At 34.9% G+C, this 22030-nt stretch overlaps 1 protein-coding gene across 3 annotated transcripts in view; it reads left to right on the top strand.

Moving 5' to 3' along the window:
* LOC132701093 (semaphorin-2A) overlaps positions 1–22030 on the top strand; it is an 836804-nt gene that overhangs the window by 490736 nt on the left and 324038 nt on the right. The window contains exon 1 of one of the 3 annotated variants that reach the window (XM_060668772.1): positions 5823–5842. The exons of the other annotated variants lie outside the window; for them this stretch is intronic. The gene's annotated coding sequence lies outside the window, so the exon portion shown is untranslated. Of the gene's footprint in view, positions 1–5822; positions 5843–22030 lie in introns of those variants that run through there. 3 annotated transcript variants of the gene reach the window in all.

Here is a 22030-nt window from a genome sequence, read left to right as displayed (position 1 = left end):
ACGGCCCTGATCGATCCGGATTCAGTGCATGGTATTGGGCTAAAGAAGTTGCTGACCTTCTACAGGAGGGGCGGCATTCTGGACGACCTCTAGAGCGGCCTGGGGGCACAACGGGCCCATCTGGTGGCCTAAGTGCTTGGACGCCCGCGAGGGCGCCCCCCTTTAATACCAATACCAATACCAATCCTACGCATGAGAAATTCAGAAGATGTGTATTCTTTTATTGACTTATATACGTTGTCAAAAAATAGAAAAAATCAATTTTTCAAAGAAACTTCCACAGGTTACTGCAATACTTTTTACAAAACTTCTGGATTCCTCCTGCGTCGGTTTTTGCTGAGTCGAACTTGCTGACGTTTCGCCAATCATCCTGGCTTCTTCAGAGCTTGAATGAAACTGGCTCGCATTTTACTGAGTCGCGGTTAAGTTATTTCGTGATTGTGTTTAGCAACAGCTGATGAGTTTATTTGTTTTAGTCGTAAGGCTCTTTCGTGTTCTTTGAGCCTAAGTAATATTTTTCGCCCGGTCTCTCGAATGTATGTATTCCTTGCCGCATATGAATGGAATGCTGCAAGCTCCTGGCATCTCAAATGGAATTTTGTCTTTGACGGACCGAAGATGTTCAGAGATTTTTGGACAAGTGATAAATCTGGTTTTGACGTTATATTTCTTTAGAAATTTTGATATGTGGTCAGTGATGTTTTGAATGTAAGGAAGAACCACAATGGCAAGTGTAGGATTGCTTTCGGCCTCATTGCTATTGGAAGGTTGTGGTGAAGTGTATATTTTGATGGAACGCTTAATACCTGTAATGTGGAAATTATTAGACAGAACAGCAGAGGTAAGGTGTTTTAATTCTGGATTCAGTGACTCGGGCTGAGATAATTTTACGGCTCTCTAAACAAGAGAGTTGATAACCGATGATTTTTGGACCGAATAGTTATGCATGCATTAATGTATCGGTCTGGATGCGTCGGTTTTCTGTAAACGCAATAACCCAATGTTAGGTATATATGATTGGCGAAACGTCAGGAAGTTCGACTCAGCAAAAACCGACGCCGGAGGAATCCAGAAGTTTTGTAAAAAGTATAGCAAAATTCAAGTGTAATTATGTATCGATTAAGCGTGCGAGCCGCTAATCTAACCTAACCCAACTTTTTGCATAATATACTATAATTGAATATTTGTATAGCATCAATGTTTAGCACACACCATACACGTTTGGTATATTAGAGAGAGGGACGAGAAAGCATTTCATCCCGTTGTCATATTGATCAAAAATTTTCGTGTTGCAACGTTTCCTTTGCCTCGACTCTTTTAAAATGTAAGTAGTGCCTTTTGGCAGTTTTTATAATTATTAGAGAATACGTGCGCTTTAGCAGATGGGATACTATTTAATCGAATCAAATCAAAGTGACACAAAGAAAAATCAAATATCGGAAGGACTATTAATTTCCCCACAAATACACAATACACACACACAATATTTCTGTTGACAAATGGAAACTAGTACACAATTTCTGCTGTGTGAGTTTTTAATGTTGACCCATTCATAATAAGATTAGATGTGACACACAATTAAATTTACTATAACATAAAATTAAATTGTCATTTCATTTTGTGTAGGTACCTAACACATAAGCTTTTTATTTTGAGCTTAAACTTATTCTAACGTTGTATTCTAATGATGATGATAATGATGTACATCAGGTTTATGGGTATCGCGAAATGTTATGATGAACACAATCATATTCTATACTTCAAAAAAGCAGACTTGTTGTTCAAGTCTGTTTCTTGCCTGATATTGTTGGTAAAATTCCATTGTGTAATTCGCCAAAAATTACTTAACTAAATGTTTTTCAACTCTGATCGCGATCGCTATGTTTGCACGCGGGCATGTAATAATGTCACAATGTTTCTAGAAGAAATGTTGCAAAGTCCATGGTCCGGCGGAACATTAAGAACCTTTGTAATTAAAGTAACAAACGAAATTGGCACGCCGTAAACGGAATCACCAGCTAGCTACTCGTAAATTTTACGATTCACGAAAATTCGCAACACTACAAGTCGTAAACTGGTGTTTTTAATTTTATTGCCCAAAAAAGAGAAAAAAGATGTGCCCGAACTATTTTATTCCCGTTAGCAGACTCGAAACGCTAAATTGATATTTCGTTCTCGCGCCTTTATCTTAATCAGGTGCCGTTTTGAATACTCGCAACTTTTCCCGTATTCCATTAAAATTTCGCCAAAGTTTTCGCGGGTCGGCATTACTTCTTTTCGATTCTTTGTTTTCCGAGTTTCGCTGCGAAAGTTTTCGCGCTCTCGGTGTCAGTAGATTCGTCAGCTGGATTAGTTTTCGGTGTTGCTATTGTAAAACAAATAACTAGATGCCTCGGTGGTTGCTTCACTTACGATGAAATTCAAATCTTCCAAACTTTAATGGGCAGCAAGAATCAATTGTTGCTGGTGCTTCTTTGTGACGCTGATAGACTTGGGACATTTCACAAAACAACAGAGGAAGGCATTTAAATATTTTAAGGCGAACTTTGCTTTAGGTTGCTGAGGCTCTCAATGTGGAATTATACATAATTATCGCAGCAGTCCATCTTTCTTGGATAGCTGACCCAATTTTTTTTATTTAACTGTTAATACAGACGGTATCAAATCAAAACTCACGTTTTCTCTCATCCCATGATTCCTAGAGTTATATGATAACAACCAAAATTGTGCATTTTTGATGTCAGAAAAGTCCAAAACTGCAAAATAGTAATCACTGCATATTCGTTTCAGAGTTTTACTCCTATGCGCTAGCTTAGGGTATCGGGTACTCCATTGTAATATCTGCTTTATCAGTTTAAGTTATTGGTTCTAGACGCTTCCGTAGTTATGGTAAACTTATAAAGTAGACTACATTCCAGTTAATATTAAATCGCTTAACTTCAGCTAATACAAGAAAAATATATTTATATAAATATTTAAATTTAATTTTATATTTTTTTTTAAATAGAATTTAATCAATTTTTTTATCATGTACTTTTTCATAATAATCATATTTTTTTCTTTTAAATATTGGTTGTTCTCTTTTGATCTGTAAAAGTACTTTGTAGATTTTTTTCCTAATAAACTATCCATATACATACACTATATACAAAAACTATTAAGTTCCTATTGAGGCAACAAAAGCAACAACAACAACAAACAAAAGAAGATCCCATGCATTCATTTACTGAATTATATAGTAAATGTAATAAATATAGTAAGAATAGATAAAACTTTTAATACAATATTTTGTTCTTTTGTTTATGACATATGACTTGAAAACAGTAAAAGCACGAGTACACAAAATTATAATTGTCGCGCAAGTCAAAGTAAAATAACCAACGTTTTACTATTTACAAGTCGTTTGGATTCCTACTGCGTCGGGTGTTGATGAATCGAACTTGCTGATGTTTCACCAATTATCCTGTTGGCATCTTCAGAGCTTAACTGAGAAGCTGAAGAGCTAATTTAAGCTGTGAAGAAGCTAATTGGATGATTGGTGAAACGGTAGCAAGTTTTATTTATCAACAATCGACGGATCAGAAATCCAGAAGATTTGAAAAATTAATCATTGTTTTATTTTTGCTTATAACTTTTATTGTTAGTGGCGGTTTTACTATCTGCAGAACGGTGATAGATCAACAAAGTTTTTCGCCTTTTAGTAAATAAAATACGCAGGGTGATTTGCGAAAAACGTCTACAAATGTCACAATTATGAACATGTTATTTTAAAAATGAACAGGTTTTGAAAAGCTTTAGCAAGCACCCAATCTATCCCAATTATGTCGATCGGATAGAGGGTGTCCAAGAAGAGCCTTAGAGAAACTTGAATTTTAGATATACGATGTGTGTTGAAAAAGTAAGGTGCCTTTTATAATTGGGAGGGCTAAATACATTCGATCTTCGATATATTTTTTGTTATGTTGGTACACATCTCTCTAGTATATATTCACAGTTTCAGCCAGTTTGCGCGTTTCCTTTTTTTTGTGAAACAGAAGCGTTAGACGTGGAACAAAAAATTTGCATAATAACACTTCACATGTGGCCAACGGCATATGGTGAATCAACTTTGAGCAAAACAATGTTTAAAAGTGATATAAGCTATTCCAAGATGACCGAGAAGACGCCGATGACGAACCTCGCTCCGGACCCCCCAGCACGTCAATAACTGATGAAAGCTTTGAAGCAGTGAAACAAATGACGTTGAAAAATCGTCGAATCACTATTAGAGAAGCGACTGAAGACGTCGGCAATTCTACTGACTCGTGCCATGCAATTTTTTCCGAAGATTTGGGCATAAAGCAGCAGATTTGTTCCGAAACTGCTTAATTTGAACAATAAGGCCGTCGGAGGAGCACCGCTCAAGAGCTGTTAAACGATGTCAATATGATTCTGATATACTCAAAGAGGTGACGAAACATGGGTATATGGTTATGATGGCAAAACCAACGTTTAGCGGTCCCAAAATTCGATCAAATGTCAAGGTTTTCCGTGTTGCCTTTAATTATCTTCGCGTAGTATATTCTTAGTTCCTACTACAAGGTCCTACTGTCAATAAAGAGTATTTGAAGTTTTGCGCCGTTTGCGAGAAGTAATACGAAGAAAACGTCCGGAATTGTGGGAAAACAATTCATGGTTTTTGCATCACCATAATGCACCTGCTTACTCGTCGTTGCTTGTGTCTAGCTTTTTGGCCAAAAACTAAATCACAATAATGCCTCAGCCGCCATGTTTACCGGATATGGCCCCTGCGACTTTTTTCTGTTCCCAAAACTCAAAGAACCCATGACAGGATGGAGGTTTGGAACGATTGATGAGATAAAGAAAAATCGCTGAAGAACTCAAGGCTATACCAGAAAATGTTTAGCAGAGGATTTTTAAAAAACGTTTGCACAAGTCTGGAAGGGATTACGTTGAAGGGGACAACGTTGATTTTGATAAAAAAATAAATACTTTTTAATAAAACTTAAAAGTCACCTTACTTTTTGAACACACTTCGTATGTAGTGCAGGCAGACCCTACTGTTCGTAAGATAGTAACTTGTACTTGATACATTGCTGTTACTTTTTCATTTTCCAGTTCGAAATTGTTAATCCCTATCACGCTTATCAAGTTTGCACCCACCAAAATAACATTTTCTATAGAAGGATTCAGGTCAAACTACTTTTCAAACTCTCCAATTATTAGGTGTTTTATGTATAACAAATGTTTTTCTGAATATAGATGATAATGATTTATTTTACTTTAGTCTCAATTTGTTTAAAACAAACAACACATTTTTTAAATACTTTCAATTAGCTTAAGAAATATGTACTTAAATTTCTTTTTGTATTCCCGACCAAAGGACCATCTGGTTTCTGTTTTAATATAAATATGCAAAAAAATGCCCTTGCGCCTCTTGTCATTTTCCAGGACCCGTGATTTTCGGACACATCGGAATAAATGGAGTTCGATTTTTTTTGGCTGACGCTTGAGTTTGGAAAGAAATTAAACCAAACATTCCGCAGACGAGAGAGGGGCTCGGTATTGTGTGTTTAATGCAATTCGAGCAGCGTACTTTTAACAAACCGAAACCGGCGGACAGATAACAACAAAACCAGAATTACAAAGTACAATGAAATATCCGCTTTTATTTCCATAAATTGTCTGTTCCCTGTCTCTGTGTTTATCCGTGCGTGCGAGTCGTTCGCGTCAGCGTTAATTATTTTTTGTTAATATCGTTTTCTTTGTTACAGGTAATTATCGCCGGGCAAGTTTGGTGCGCGGATCCGATTTCTGGTGCCAGGATCGATAATTGCTGCAGGTGCCGATAAGTATTCATATTCGATTATAATTATAGGTTTCTTCCCAACCCGATAATAAATTTTTGTAAAAATTCTTTTATCTGTTATTATAAGCTTTGTTGACCATTTATACCATGGTCCTAATCAGCAAATAAAGGTTTTCAAAGAAAAAAACCTTCGGTCTCTTCTAATCAACCATTGTAAAATTAATTAAAGTCACAGGGTTATGTTCCAATTAAGCCTAAGCGATCAGACAGTCACTCGTAAAAGTGGGGTTGTAAATATTTTAATTTACATTTAAAATAAATGCGGTCTTGTGTATAATGTTTTTTGTTGAGATGTTGAGATTTGACTGTTCTGTTCCTACTTTTCGATCTTTGAAGGAAAAATCTTTCAAGAAATGTCCAAAACCGAAAATCACGTCCTACGGTGTATCTGTGTTCATAAGAATATTTTATAATATTTTTGCTCATATTTTATGTCCCTTTTTTGTGTTTCGGAGTGTTTATGTATATATCATATGATTTGATTGATTGAATATATATGATTTTTAGAAGAAAAGTTGGCAATACTTGAGTTCTTTTGTAATAATTTTTTTCCATCTCAACATTCAATATTTTTTCCTATAGTACGTAAATATCACTGGTGGAAGTAGGACCAGCCTAAATGATCGTAAGAGAAAAAAACATTTTTTTATATGTTATTTATTTAGGGCGATATCACCTAAAATTACACAAGGCTCACACCGTGGTAATTAATAATTTGATTTTTTGGATTCTGTTGTAATTTTTTGGGATTGATGCCATTACAACTTGGTCTGCACTTAAAATAAACAAAATGGTAACCTAATATTTCCAACAAAATCCATGCTAACAGGTTCAAATTGTACCGTAAATATTTTATCAGCTATATAACTTTTTGGTCATAATTTTGCTAAAATCATTCCTAGAGAACTGGAGTATATACTTGAATTTTATTATTTTCATATCTGCTACACCTAATTATGACACTATTAATTATGATACTATGAATGACAAGATTATATACTCAGTCTAATTTGTTGACGACTGCATCAAGAATAAATTACGTATATTCTTTTGACGAATTTATCATTTTGCTTGCTCTATGAAAATAGCTGTTGAACCACCAACCACCATAATTTTATTTCAAAAATATTTTCAGACTCTTGAACACTGACAAACACAATGGCATTTGATGAAGTGATTAGCACAGTCTGTAAATGTGTTTTTTTATTTGCTGTCTATAGGTGTTGTTGTTTTTAATATACTTTTCATAAAATTTCCAACGAAAATGCATTTTTTGAGCTGTTCAGATGCAGGTAGTCCCATTTAACAAAGTGTTACTTTTGATAATATCTAGAAAATTAAAATAACCATATATGCCACTTGATTCTGTATTTGTATTTAATTTCTTTTTTATCGCTAACTTTTTAAATGTACTCTGCGTCTTCTAAGTTAGCGTAGATCTTAGTCTGCCTTAAACAAAACACTAAAATAAAGAATTGGACAGATATTTTAGTTTTTTTAGACTTACCATTTAGCCTATACTATATAATATCAACGAAACAAAAACACTGTACAGAATACAAATTGTCTTCGCGCAGCCTCAGTAAAACACTCCGATTACTGATTTCGGATAGTAATCGCATCGAGGGCCGGGAAAGAATATACATATATTAATAATAAGTCTTCGAAACTGAAATGTCCCTCGTGCGTAAAATATTGCCGAAGAAGATCACCATAATTTTAATTGGTTTCCCCAATTCCTCCACGCAACATTAAAGACATAAATCGTCTTAATCGGTGAAACATTAACAACGCAAAGAGGTGATTTGGCGCGGAATTCCGTTTGATAATTTAAAACCTACATAATTAATATCTCTTCGAATGTACGGGCGTTGGTAAAAATCCCACCTTCTCTCTCCCAAGGAGACAAATTAATTTCGGAATTTATTGCCGGCGAGGACCGGCTTTACGTTTAAAGTCTTAATTAATTCTTCAAAAGTTCTTACGGCTTCGTTTCTAATGAACGCGTCGAACGAGTTTAATCTCGACATATCTGTCGCTTAAATTCGCTATTAAATGGTTTGGATGTCGTCGGAGGACTACTGTTTTAATGGGTTTTTATCTGATATTGAAATTAACCGGTCTTGCACTAAAACCGCGGACACTGACCATTGTTTCACACTTTCACACTTATACGCGGCATCTAAATATTTAAAAATATCTTCAACGGGTTGCTGCTTTCGGTGTAACGCTCACTGACTTCCAAGTTTTTAATGAATATCGTTTTTGAATTCTGAAATTTATTTCAAGTTAATTTATATTACTTTCTTTACTACCCCCTGCGCATTTCCCCTTTTTTTCGTAAATTATTTGACTTGAGTAATAAATTTTACTCCCGAGTGTTTAAAAACCATTGCGAAAAACTGGTTGAAACAGAAATATAATTTATTATATAAACGCCAAAAGTTGCTAAAAATATAGCCGAAAAACAACGTTTTTATTTTTTTGAGTTGATTAAGAAATTCTCTTTTTATCATCCGTTGTTTAACTTAGGAAGAATGATAGGGGTACCCGAATGAAATCTCCCTTCTTAAAAAAGTAAAAAAAGGGGTACCCGAATGAAATACCCCTCTACCCATTCTTAAAAAAGTAAAAAATTGCGATTTAATAGCTACCTTTTATTTGAAACAAAGATTCACTCCTTTTTTTGTATGTTTTGAAAAATCTTATATCTGTGGCTCGTCATAAAAAAGTATCCAATTAAATGAGGTGATATACAGTGTCTCAAATAAAGACAACAAACAGGCCTTATTTTGACATTAAAAAAGAAATTTAAGCCATTTTGGTTTTGCAGTTACCTTTTTTTTAACATTTTGTCCTCTTTGTTAACTAAAATTCTATTAAAAAAATATTACGATCATAAAGAATTAAAATAGCATTGATCGCTAAGGTCTTTCGATGAGATATATAGCTGTTAAATACTAAATAAATAATATAAATAATATAAAAATAAAAAATAAAGGCCGTAAATACTGCAATATTGGTACTCCTAATGCTGCTATATCATTTTGATCATCAGACACGCTTCTTGGTTGCACATACTAACTTACATTGCACAATTTTCTTTTTATACAAAGATCTAGATCTGCACACACTTAATTTACTTTTTCCATAAGTTCTGGACACATTTCGACGCAACACTGTGGAAAAAATGCCTCATAAAAAAACTTTCGAAGTGTCAAATTAACGAACTGTCGATTGTTGAACGCCGTAAGGTCGAATTCATTGAAATCAAGATTTGAATTAACAGATCCTATTGGTTGAAAGTGAATAGTGATATGACTCGTACTCCCTTCATGTATTATTTGGATTCAGAATTTTCAAATTGTATCTAGTAACTATGTGGATAAGTTTGAAGTTTTGTTACTATTCCATTCTGAACGTTCCCTGTGTTACAAAATATTATTATTACTACTACTACTACTACCACTACTACTACTATTATTAATTTGTTCAACGATTACTACTAGTACTACTTCTGCTACCACAACTACTATTACTACTTCCCTCAATGGCTCACAACTAGTTTAGCAAGCCCGAGGTACCCTAGCTTGGTCCCACTTTGTTTCGCATTTCTTCAACTGATGTTGGGTGGGATCCCTTCCTCTTCTCTCCTGTTCTGTCGATCGGACTTGTCCAACTCTTGGACCTTTCCGCCCCAACGCTATTAGGCAAAAAAACTCCTGAAAAAAAACTACTAGTACTACTACTACTAAGAGACTTCCGACTTTTGATATTCGCCGAAATGCTTGCTTAGCATCTACTCTCCGCGAGTTGAATTTAGCCACCCTTTTCATTTTCCATTGTTCGTTTAACTAACACCTTGGTCCGGGCCTTCCAGGCAATGATTTTTTGATTTTATTGATAGAGTATTCTTTCTTTAGTTAAATTAACAATAATAAATTTTGTTGTAAGACTATCTAATCACACCAAGGGGCAATTGACGTATTTAAAAGTGCATAGTTTTTGATAAAAACATTATTATACAGCAAGTTATTCATATTATCATAACTATTTAATTTATTTATTTAATTTAATATTTCGGTTGCTTTTCAAAGTCAATGCTCATGATCGTTTCCTAATATCCGTGGAAGAATATCAGAACATTATTATTATGCTTCCTGCCATAGTCGTTTTAGCTATATTTTTGTTCATCGCCAAATTAGCCTTATGTTGATAATGACCAGACTCAAAGATTTTCAGTATTTGGGATATTGACTGTATTCCATTGGTTGTATTTTCACTCAGTTGCTTGCAATTAGTATGCAATTGATTGGCACCAATCTGACAGGTCCAAAGTAACGTTAGTCTATGCGCATTTCAACCAAAACGTGTCGAGTCAAAAACCATTACGGAAAGCGAGAAGTGCTTTCCACATGTAAATAATGTAGTCGGTAAACAAAATATAACGGCGGTACAAAGGGGCCGACATGAATAATGGCGAGTCCCGGGAATTAAAAGTTTCCATTGTTTTACATTTTTTCTCGCTTGCTTAACACGCGAATTATGATAAGAGATGCCGTGAGTCGGCTCAATTATACAAAAATCTCGTGCGCCGAGTTGGTTTCGATGAGATTAGTCCGTTTTGCGGGGCGTGGGGCTGCTTCGACGGACAATTCGATGGATATTCATTAAACGTTCCGCGCGCTGAGTTAAAACAAAATATATATATATATATATATATATATATATATATATATATATATATATATATATATATATATATATATATATATATATATATATATATATATATATATATATATATACGTATCTGTAAAACGCGAGTTACGTCGGGGGATGGAGAGATCTAATTTCACCCCATTTCGGCTCCCGTCAAGAGATTAATCCCTTAACAACCAACCCCGAGATATTCCCTCGTAGATTTATCTGAGCCGAGAAAATGTCGTGTCTTAGGATGTGTGCTATATTCTCCAATGTCTTTGTTCCGTAGGATTGTTTCATAAGTTTCCACGTGACATATCCCTCCAAGAAAATGGCAACTTTATTTCCTAGGAGAATTACGCGGGTGAGAGTCGGATTTCTAGAAGTGCATATTAGATTCCCACAAAATATTTCGGATGTATTAGAACTATTAACTATGCAAAGAACTATTAAAACTGTTCATATCGAAACCCACTAATACTTAATACAGTTTCCTCTAGAAAGTGAAATTAATTTCGAAGTTTCCATTTACTTCGGACTGAATTTGATCCCTTGCTTTGTTTCTAGCATTGTTTTTTTTTAGTATGTAAAATCCGTTTTTGACTATATTTTTTGTAATATAAAGTCAAATAACTTTTTTATCTTTTTTGGCCTTTATGTGAATTTTTTTTCTCAAAGAGACCTGAGGGATCGCGCTATGAAATATAGAAAACTAATTTAAAAATATCCTTTATGTTATTTAGATTTCTGATTTTGTTCGTTACGGTCACCATACATACGGTCTCTTGACTTTTAGGTACAGTATTAGAATCAGTTAACAAATCAGGCTCTGAGACTTCACATCATGCTGGCAAATTTTGTATTTAAATTTTCATGTACATAACTAATATCGAATGGAAACATATTTATAAAATATTTAATAAAAAATTATTTCTCCATATTTGATTTTTCTGAATGTTACATTTTTTTACAAACAACAAATGATTTTTGGTGCATGTACACTAACTAAAAAAAGAAAAAAATCAAACTATCGTTTTGGAGACGCTGTTACTTTAGCTTATTATATGGAGGCAAATGCTGATAATAAACTGCAGAACAATATTCAGTATACGGATATATCAGTGATCTAGATCAGAATTTATTAAGGTTAGGTTTTAAAGCATTTTATATTGGAAATGAAAAAGCCATGTGAAAATCGTTGTCGTACAAATGCAACAAAGAACATCTCAAAATATTCTGGTCATCAAAAAAATAAAAAGAATCCTCCCAAACTCCCAAACTTTTTTTCTTAACGTTCTCTGAAAAGTATATTTCAAATAACTTTCGTGAAAATCCGTCAAATTCAATATCTTTTAGTTTTGCTAATGGTAGCTTAAAATTTACTAGATCGTGGTCATGCAAAATCAAAATGGTCGAGATTTATCCATACCAAAGCTGTTTCGATTGAATATTGAGCACGAAATCGCACGAATTAGTAGGTAAAAAGTTTTTCATTTCTATAACAGATTTAATATGACGGGCTACAGTTTTTTCCAAAATTTTAGAGAACAGAACATATGCATATGGGTTGTCTGGACGAACATTCTATAATTTCTTTAGTCTTTAAACTAAACATTAGTGATTTTAATCTTTTTCGATGTGATGGACGATTGATTCTAATGCGTGTTTTTTTTTCTTTTTTCGATGTATAGAACTTTAAGTTGGCATTACTGTTACGGTGCGTACAGAAGAAACTATTGCTGCTGTAGGGCGTAGCATTGATTAAGACCCGAATGAGTTCATCCGCCATCGAGCATAGGAATTGGATCTGTGTCCATCTACTTTATGGAAGATTTTGCGGAAGGATCTTGGTTTACGTGCTTACAAAATTCAACTTGTGCAAGTAAGGCGTAGATTCGTCGAATGGGCCCAAAACGAGATTGCCGTTGTTCCCGATTTTCATAAGCGAATTTTGTTTAGCGATGAAGCGCACTTCTGGTTGAATGGCTACGTCAACGTCAACAAACAAAACTGCCGCATTTGGAGCGAAGCTAATCCTCAAGTGTATGTCGAAACACCGTTACATCCAGCAAAACTGACTGTTTGGTGCGCTTTATGGCCTGGTGAAATCATTGGTCCGTACTTCTTCAAAAACGATGATGGCCAGAACGTTACAGTCAATGGTGATCGGTATAGAGCTATGATTACTAACTCTTTCATTCCTGAATTGAATAACCATTATGTCCAGGAGATGTGGTTTCAACAATTTTTTTACAATCAATTTATTGAAAGACACGTTTGGTGACCGCCTAATTTCTCGTTTTGGACCTGTGAATTGGCCTCCAAGATCTTGTGATTTAACACCGCTAGACTACTTTCTGTGGGGCTATGTCATTGATCGTTGGTCTATTCGGATAAGCCACAAACGCTTGACCATTTGGAAGACAACATTCGCCGTGTTATTGCCGATATACGGCCACAAATGTTGGAACAAGTCATCGAAAATTGGACATCCAGGCTACATCCACGTCAGCCGTGGCGGTCATATGCCAGAAATCATATTTAAAATGTAATGCCACAAGATTATCTTTCGGACAAATAAAATTCATGTCAATCGAATAATCCATCGTTGTTTTATTGCAGCTTAAAATTCTATGCATCGAAAAAAAAACACCCCTTATTATTTTAGTCTTTGAACTAAACGTAAATTTACGTTACTATACAATAGTGTCCTGCCTTGGATATACTCGTAGCTTTCGTATACAGATTCTTCTATGTGATGGACGATTCTCTTATGGAATTTTCGTCTTTGAACTGAACGTAAATGGTTCATTATTTTAATAGCTTTTATCTTTGAATTTGTTACGCATTTACTATACAAAAAAACTTCAGTTGAAAAAAATTATCATTGTCCATATTGTGGTCAGGTGTTAGTTGAGACAAAGAAGTGGGTCCATCGCTATTCGGCACACGTTCATGCGTCATCCCGTCATGGCAATAATTCATTGCCTGAGAACGAGAGTTCCGGTTTCAATTTAGAATGAAATTTGGGAATTTTAGAGTCAATTACAAACCTACAGGAATGTATTACCGTTGACGTTTGGAATCAAGCGGCGAGGTTCGTCCTTGTTCGCCGAATTATAACCTACACACTGACCGAAATTTAATTTACAACGGGAAGAGTTCGTCGTTATCCCTCGGATACTTGATGCCGACGACTCATAACCGCACTCCAAATGAAAATATATTTTAAAATTACATTCGGAGCGTCGGCGGCGGCGGTGGTGGTGGCGGTGGAAGTTTCATTGCACACGGGGAGCGGGTAATTTAATGTACTTGTTTCGGTTAAGAGTGGCGTAAATAATTTTCCATGGTAAATTTTTCCGACTGCTTTATTCCGCATGGACAAACGTACACGTCCGGGGAGTTTCAAAAGCAGGAATTACAGTTTTGACAATCCGTTTTGTAGTTGTGCCAACAAAACTCCGGATGAACGCCGGGCGTGAATAAACAGCTTGTTATAAAATCAGTTTTCAAAATATACAACCCCGGACGTACAGTTCCGAATTGATTTTGATGTGAATCTCGGATTAATGAGTTGATGAGCTATTGATGTCAAACCGGTTATGACGAAATTCTCTAAAAACCCGTTTTTTTTTGCTAAAATTGCTGAACCAACGCGTGGGACTTGAGTTGTGAAAAATCAACACCCTCGTCGCTAAGATGACGAAATACCTTTAAAACCGATTTTTAGCTTTGACTCTCGATCTTGGGTAATATATACAATCTACAAAACCAACAGCGAGGATGTTTGACTCAACCTCCCGTTTTCTTTCTCCTTTCGTTGGTCATTCGGTAAGATGTCTGGTTGAGTTTGAAGGACATAACTGATATTATTATATTACTTTGCATGATAGCATTCATCACAAGAAATATTTGCAGTGGATGTAAGCAGCGTCCACGTATCCTCCTGCTCTATGTTTATAATTTTCCTTTATTTTTATGTAGGTGGTTATTTGTCAAATTTATCATATGTATCCTATAAATCAAGCATTTCTTCATAAATACGCTGACGATTCCCAATTACTTTACTCGAGCATGTAAAAATTGAAAAATTAACCATGACTGAGGTTAAAATATAGTTTAAAACTGAATTAAAAAAGTTGTTGCTATATTATCAATTCTAACGTACGATTCACAAAACATGCCAGTTGGGTCTGTCTATAATACTACGGATTGCTTAAGAAACTTTTACCCAAATCTTAAGATACGTTCACCTCCGCAATCTTACTTACGAAGCGCCAAAGACGAATCTCGAGTTACCAGTAGATATTGAAAAACGACTTATCCGTAAGTAATCAGAAAAAAAATGTTAAAAACATTTATTTTAGAAAATGAGAACGATTTTTCTTCTTCTTTTTATTTGTATAATAGTATATAAGGCCACTATGAAATAACGCACTACTAATAATTAATATAACATCTGAAATTTATTATAAGATTGTTCTGGCAATTCCGTTCTGGTACTTACTGCCTCTGTAATCGAGTTTTTGTTTTTCGGGTCGCAGACTTACCTCTTTCAGGAAGCTCGTCATAATATTCCAGTTTGATTTTTTTTTTTGCTTCTTTATCTAAGAAGTTGCTGAGGTTTTCAGAACACATAAAGCGGGAACTGTTGCGTAGAAGAAGCTAAAGAATTTTTATTTCACCACAGTCCTTGAAATTTCCAGCACGTCACAACATCATAATAACTGTTTCGGCTAGACTAGTTTAGAAAATATTAATTCTTTTGTATTAATTCGTTGATTAATTGTTCAAAGGATGCAGTCGCTTTATGATAGAACGGAATTATGAAAATTCAAAATAAACGCGAATAAGTACAAGTTTAATACATCAGATGGTATTAAGCGATATATACGTGCAAGGAAAACCATCAGCGTAAAGTATTTCACGGTAAGGAAAAATTCCAGAGAGCGTGTTTAATTCCGGGCGGAGGGAGCTCGAGTGTAAAAAGAACGATTTATTTTGTTGCACGACTTAAAAGCGGATAGGTGCAGTGCTGAACGTTACCTACAATAATAGATGCTATAAAACGCTTATAAATTCTCCCGCGAACGTTAAAAATAACATTTTGATTGCGCCCCGTCCGTACTCTCAAAACACCGTATAAATCTCTCGTATACAGCGAAAAATTTAATCATTAAGCCTTTCGGATAGCGAGGCGTTTTCATTTTCCGCGCGATTTATAAATTTTATTGACCGTGTAATGAATTGGGAGTTACAGAGATGACGGGCCAGGTTGTTCGCGAGTCATCTGCAAGACGCCGCTGCCTGATAAAGTTCTTGTTAAATAATGTAGTTGTGAATAATTTAGATGTGTTGCGATTTGAATATGTTGAGTATGTCGTGTAATGTAAGATCATGTTTCCTCTCCCTAGTGGAAGTCAGCTGGACGCAGTCTACACTGATTTCAGCGAGGCGGTTGATGTTGATGGCGATAATGTTATGTTGTTGGTGATGTGATCTACATCGCTGCACTTATGCCTCAGCAGCCTTATGTAAGCCTAGTGATTCTAAGCGATGACAGCTTCACCTCGATCCTTTGTTATTCATCATAAACATAAACACATAAATGATGTTTCAGATATACCAAATTTCCGGTTTGAATGCTTTAAAAGTGAGACCCAAGAAAAACATCAGCAGTGCTGTGAAAATAGTTTGTTGATAAATACATCAAAATATTTTAATATTTCATTTTTTAAAAGAAGTATCGCGGAAATGAAGGACTTTGAAGTCATTCACTCTATTTAGAAAAAATTGTCCGTAAACATCATATAAAAAATGCATTAGCGAATGTAACAAAGAAGGTGGCGTTATAAAAAAGAACATAAAGGACTTTTTAAACCCCATAATTCTCAAAACTCTCGATAACTTACTTGTATATAGTAAGCTTTTCTTCGTTGTGTGGAATCCCAGCTGTAATTTCGGAAATACTTTGCTTTAATTTGAACACAGCGGTTGTGTATCATGACTATATACAGTTTTGCTTGGTCCCAACTTTAAATAACTACTCTAAAAAAGAAGCGAACAATCACAGAACACTTCATGTTTTATAGAATTGTAAGCTGTCAGATAGTCCCGCCGTATTTATTTTCAACAAGTGACTTTCGTAATTAAGTAAATAAATATTGCAACCTAATTCAAATTGTATATGAGCTAGATGTGTTTTCAGCAATGAAATTTCGTAGTATTTGAGTAAAAATATGTCGGCTAGTCAATTGGGCAACTAAATATTAAAAGTTTAACTTATACTAATTGTTAAATATGGAAAAAGTTATGTAGATTTTTTTTTTAAATGCCAACAATTTCACCAAATCCGTTTTCGAATTACATACTATTTCTAATTAATTCACAAATTAAATTAAGTTCACTCCTAACAATATATTTAATTTTTTTTTGGTAAATATTTTTGACAATTGCTTTCGAAAATAAGTAACTTTACCAACTTTATTTAATTTTGAAAAAATATATAAATTTTATAAAATTAAAATCTGATTTTAAAAATTCAATTTTCTGAAAAAACAAATATCAACATTAAAATTTTCTTATATAAATTTGTATCAAGAACATATAAAATAAAATATTAAAAACATAAAATTTTAATAAACCGTACTGATGTGTTTAAGATTTACATCAAGAACCAAGAATACCAATATTATTTATGCTTCTTGGACATCCTCAGATGGTTTCCCGATTAGCAAAGGCTTAGATATCAGCACCGTGGGAATTTAATACACAGACACTGCCGTAAAAAGCTTGACATAATTCCTGCTGTATTACTGGTGGATCTTGAAATAAGGTGTTTCATGTTAAAAAGTGTACAACCTTCAAACGTTTAACATTGGCAATTCATCCTGGACTAGACAGACTAGTACGATAAATTTCTAAATTTGTAGGTGTGATACACCCTAGCTATCACCCTAACTTTTTTAAAACTAAATTCGCATGAGACTTGTTGTTCTTACTTCATTAAATAAAATGTTTTTTTTTTCAATAATCTTGAAAAATCTAACCTTGTCAAAATTATTTTTCCATATTTAATACTTGGAGAGGCCTAAAACTTACCAACAATACTCGCTCTTCCATTTTAGGTAGTTTAAACTCTTTACACGTAATAGACAAATAATAAACTTTAGTCACGTACATATAACAAAATCATTGAATTGAATGTCAGTGAATGTATTAGTGTTGTTCTGCACAAACGTACTCAAAAACTAACAGGCGTAGAAGTAGAATATGCAACACGTTTGATACACTTTTTAAGTCACTCGTTTATTAAGCACTCGCTGCGCCTGTGTCAAATAAACTCGTAATTCAAATGCCATTTTCATACTCCCGTCTGTAAATTACGTAAATACATACTGATCTAGCATGCGGGAAGCTTCACTTTACCACCTCACTTTCGTTTCCCGCAAATCCGAGCCACTTCGGACATTTCCGGGATTTTACCATACGGGTTTGGGATCAATTGAATGTTTTCGGAGATATTTCCCACACCTTGAATTTTGAAGTTTGTCGATTCTGACGGTCATGTCAATGTTGTGTTGTAGAACGGTCGTAGAAAAAGTATAGTATGCAACACGTTCGGCCAAATTTTAATTCACTCGCTCCACTCGTGTCGAATAAACTCGTAAGTCAAATGCCGTTTTTCTACTCCCGTCTGTAAAATACCTAATTACGCACCGATCTAGTGTGCGGGAAGCGTCGCTTTACCACGTCAGTTTTGTTTCCCACGAATCCGAGCCACTTCGGACATTTCCGGGATTTTACCGCACCGGTTTGGGAGCAATCGGATGTTTTCGGAGATATTTCCCACGCTTTGAATTTTAATGTTTGTCAATTCTGACGGTCATGTCAGTGAATGTATTTGTGTTGTAGAACGGTCGTAGAAAAAGTATAGTATGCAACACATTCGGTCAAATTTTAAGTCACTCGCTCCGCTCGTTTCGAATAAACTCGTAAGTCAAATGCCGTTTTTCTACTCCCGTCTGTAAAATACTTAATTACGCACCGATCTAGCGTGCGGGAAGCGTCGCTTTACCACATCAGTTTCGTTTCCCACGAATCCGAGCCACTTCGGACATTTCCAGGATTATACCGCACCGGTTTGGGAGCAATCGGATGTTTTCGGGGATATTTCCCACGCTTTGAATTTTGACGTTTGTCAATTTTGACGGTCATGTCAGTGAATGTATTCGTGTTGTTTTGCGAAAATTGACCCAAAAACTAACGGTCGTAGAAAAAGTATAGTATGCAACACGTTCGGTAAACTTTTTGACTCACTCGTTTGTTTAACACTCGCTCCGCTCGTTTCAAATAAACTCGTGAGTCAAATGCCGTTTACCGCACTTGTGGCATAATATACTATTACCGCACTTGCCGAATAATATACTATTACCATACTTGTTGCATAATATAGTATTAATGTTCTTAGCCATTATTCCTAAACCAACTACTTTTTTTATTAAAATATGGAGCTATTGGCTTCGCGCTAGTAGAAAAAGCTGGGATTTACGATCCGTTGAACTACTCGACGCAACCAAGGCAATGGGTTTAATAATGCCTTGTCAATAATCTTGTCTTTGCGAAATATTATATGTTATGGGGTCAAGTATGAGAACAGCATAGAAGTATTTAAAAAAAAAGTAGACCAAGCGACGTGACACTGCAGGGTGAAACCGGGGGAGACACGGGAGACATAAATGCCGCGAGACGTGCGTTAGCCGTCAATGTCCGAAGTTGGGATTTCCTATTGCGGGTAAGTTTTAATACAATTTCATGAGAGATTGCAGTGGCCGAGGAAGTTTTTGGTTCCCCTGTGTCCGGCGTTCGATTTTTACGATAGCCCGTTTCTTCTATTATGCTATTAACCCCCGCAGGCCGACAAAGTATCGGAAAAGGAGCTGGGTAAAACTTTTATAAGGTATTTTTATTTCCGTCCCTTACACGATATTTCGAACGCCAACAACTTCCGCCTCCCCCCGGGGGTAATAGTTTAAGAGAGTCAATATTTAAATGCGGATGGATTCCGTTTGTTGACATGTACATATAGATACGGATGAAACAAATAAATCGGATGCGAAGATGCCGTCGGATTTAAGGAAACGAACTTACTAAAACATCCGGAGTTATTTAGAACGACTCGATCATTTCCTATGGAAACTGTTGAACCGAGAAACTTGGCAAACATTTACTAGCGTGCACAAAGAGATAAAATACGGCTGCGTGAACATGTCGGAGAACTGCCATTCACAGTCAGATGACTATAGCTTACAACAAATGCAATTTTTAAAAGTGGAAAATACATAAATATGTTCGGTTTCTTAATATGACAGAGTTATAAAACATTGAACTGTAAAACTTATTGGTCTTGGCCGTATTCTATAGGCATAATATTCTGACTATGATAATTGTCTATATTCCCGAGAGTGGCAAGTAGATGGAGAGGTAGTTGCCTTAATGTTTTAAACTAGAATTATAGTTATCTTCCGGCATTTGTTGACAAAGTTCGTTTTTAGAAACGGATTAGTAAAACTGTGCTTTCTAAAAATGAGAAGATTATTATTTTCAAGGCTTTTCGCCACCAAAACTCAATATTCGGAGGTGCACAAATAGTTAAAATGTGTTGGAATATTACTGAAATTGGATAGTCAACAATTCCATTCTAAATAATATTTATTGCAAATCGTCTATATTTATATTATTCCTACTTCTATATACATTTTTATTTACTTTTTTTCTAGAAATCTCAATTATCTGACCATCTCTAGATTTATTATCCATTCACCAAACTCATCCTACTATTGTGTGCTAATTAGTATGACGCTAGTTTAGGAACGATTCGAAGTGTGTAGATCTTAAAAACTGAAATACAGAAAAATGATTGCAATTTATCTTTACAATGTAACATTTAAGTGTCCACCCTGTTTAATGATACTTGTCATTGCAAATTTACATTTTACTACTATCTCGCGTTAAGAAACTGAGTATAGGGAAGTATAACTTCCCTATACCCAGTTTCTTAACTTTGTTATTAAATTTGATAAACAGTTCATAAAATGCATTTATTGTATCATTTAATAATTTGCACATTCTGTTTTTTTTTGTATGAAATTAAACATTAAACCATTCTCGGTTTCTGAGATGTTACTAGAATACCATTGCAAGGTACTCAGGTGCATCAACCAAATTATTCAATAATTAATGAAAGGAATATAACCTGAAAGTATTTTCTTTTGCTCTCCAACAAAGCCAAGATTGCTTTTGCACTAAACTCAATATTATTTGTGAAGGAAACTCCGAGATCAAACCACATACACCTTGACTAGTATTTCTCTTTCAAGTTTATGCTGCAATAAAGCGGAATTAAATATAAGATCTTCCTAATTTGCTGCTTTTGCTAGATTTTTGAGCACAGTCAAACTAAACTAAATCCAACAGAAAACTGGAATTTTTAGTTTGTTGTTCATTTTATCCTTGCCCATCAGTCAGAATATCATTTGAATTCTATTCTTTCTATTCAATATTACACAATCGTTATTTTTTCTGATAGTATAACTAACCCTAAAAGATGCGTTCTACTTATATTATATTACATCGACGAGAAAGTTTACTTGCGATGGCAACAATTGCGACAAACGAAAAAGTACAAACACACTGAATTAACGTTCTCTTATTTTCTTTTTATTTGAAGTAATTTTATTGTAGAAGCTGCGTGCTTAATTGATATCTAAATTTCCCGATATTGAAAATATAATAAAATCTTATAGGGCTGTTTACAGGGCGAAAATAAAATTAAGTAAAAAGTCTGCTAACTCGTTCTACATAAATAAAAACATTAACACTTCTAAGGCAGCATGGGAGGTCTTCAATAGGAAACGCAAGAATGGATCAAATTTTCATTCACTGGGTGTCACTCCGACAATTTTAATGAATATTTTTCAAACGTAGCAAATAAATTAACTACAAATATTGATAATACTTACGATCCAACTGAGTCTATGAGGGCGCATACGGATAAGCGTTTTTCTTTCCCTGCAGCCTCATATATTGAAATGAGAGACATCCTGACCAGTTTTAAGTGTAATGATAGTAAAGACATACATATATGATATAAATATCAATATTATCCAGTACATTAAAGACTTAACAGTTATTCCATTGACTAAGCTGACGAACAGGTGTATATCCGATGGTATTTTTTCTAACCCCTTGGAAATTGTGCAGAGTGATTCCAGTTTTCAAGAAGTAAATGATATAAATAATTATCGTCCAATATTTATTATCCCCACAATCGGTAAAAATATTGAAACGATTTGTAGTCTCTGGCCCAGTTTGGGTTTAGACATGGTAGATCGACTTGTGGAGTGATTAGTAGACTTCTTGATCAGGTTTACGCAGCTTTTGGAGGCAGAGAGT

The sequence above is a fragment of the Cylas formicarius genome, unplaced genomic scaffold (assembly GCF_029955315.1).
Source record: "Cylas formicarius isolate icCylForm1 unplaced genomic scaffold, icCylForm1.1 PGA_scaffold_4__25_contigs__length_36172078, whole genome shotgun sequence".
NCBI lineage: Eukaryota > Metazoa > Arthropoda > Insecta > Coleoptera > Brentidae > Cylas > Cylas formicarius.
The sequence above is the reverse complement of the archived record's forward strand: the minus strand, read 5'-3'. Positions and strand labels throughout refer to the sequence as shown.